Source organism: Triticum aestivum, unplaced genomic scaffold (genome assembly GCF_018294505.1).
Source record: "Triticum aestivum cultivar Chinese Spring unplaced genomic scaffold, IWGSC CS RefSeq v2.1 scaffold103939, whole genome shotgun sequence".
In the NCBI taxonomy this organism is placed as follows: Eukaryota; Viridiplantae; Streptophyta; class Magnoliopsida; order Poales; family Poaceae; genus Triticum; species Triticum aestivum.
Window position 1 is genome coordinate 1 of NW_025290520.1, and position 1,067 is coordinate 1,067.

Here is a 1,067-nt window from a genome sequence, read left to right on the forward strand (position 1 = left end):
CCCTTATCCTTGCCCCTCCCAGCTCCACTACAAAGACGATTGTACATTGCTTTGGCCGCTCCCTCTCAACTACGGAGACGAGTTTAACGCGGTTTCCACCCCTCCCTCTCAACCGCACCAGTGCACGCTTGCCGCGCCACAACGCCGACGCTGGACCCGTGAATCGTGAGCACCCAGCTATGACTTACCGCACTCGTGCAAAATAATAAAACACGGTAAATATATTACTTACACGTGCGTTTTGTTTCGCAAGCGGCGCGAAAAAAATTAAAAAGGGAATGCAACACGAGGACTTCCCAGGAGGTCACCCATCCTAGTACTACTCTCGCCCAAGCACGCTTAATTTCGGAGTTCTGATGGGATCCGGTGCTTTAGTGCTGGTATGATCGCATCCGACATGTTACCCCGGTCTTCGTCCCTTATCCTTGCCCCTCCCAGCTCCACTACAAAGACGATTGTACATTGCTTTGGCCCCTCCCTCTCAACTACGGAGACGACTTTAACGCGGTTTCCACCCCTCCCTCTCAACCGCACCAGTGCACGCTTGCCGCGCCACAATGCCGACGCTGGACCCGTGAATCGTGAGCACCCAGCTATGACTTACCGCACTCGTGCAAAATAATAAAACACAGTAAATATATTACTTACACGTGCGTTTTGTTTTGCAAGCGGCACGAAAAAAATTAAAAAGGGAATGCAACACGAGGACTTCCCAGGAGGTCACCCATCCTAGTACTACTCTCGCCCAAGCACGCTTAACTTCGGAGTTCTGATGGGATCCGGTGCTTTAGTGCTGGTATGATCGCATCCGACATGTTACCCCGGTCTTCGTCCCTTATCCTTGCCCCTCCCAGCTCCACTACAAAGACGATTGTACATTGCTTTGGCCGCTCCCTCTCAACTACGGAGACGAGTTTAACGCGGTTTCCACCCCTCCCTCTCAACCGCACCAGTGCACGCTTGCCGCGCCACAACGCCGACGCTGGACCCGTGAATCGTGAGCACCCAGCTATGACTTACCGCACTCGTGCAAAATAATAAAACACGGTAAATATATTACTTACACG

General features: G+C 52.2%; 2 non-coding genes across 2 annotated transcripts; both read right to left on the reverse strand.

Moving 5' to 3' along the window:
- Positions 1-275: 275 nt before the first annotated feature.
- Positions 276-394, reverse strand: LOC123178848 (5S ribosomal RNA). Its single transcript, XR_006489903.1, has one exon. It is a non-coding gene; the product is annotated as a 5S ribosomal RNA (ribosomal RNA).
- Positions 395-691: 297 nt separating this feature from the next.
- On the reverse strand, positions 692-810 carry LOC123178847 (5S ribosomal RNA). Its single transcript, XR_006489902.1, has one exon. It is a non-coding gene; the product is annotated as a 5S ribosomal RNA (ribosomal RNA).
- Between the last annotated feature and the right edge of the window lie 257 nt (positions 811-1,067).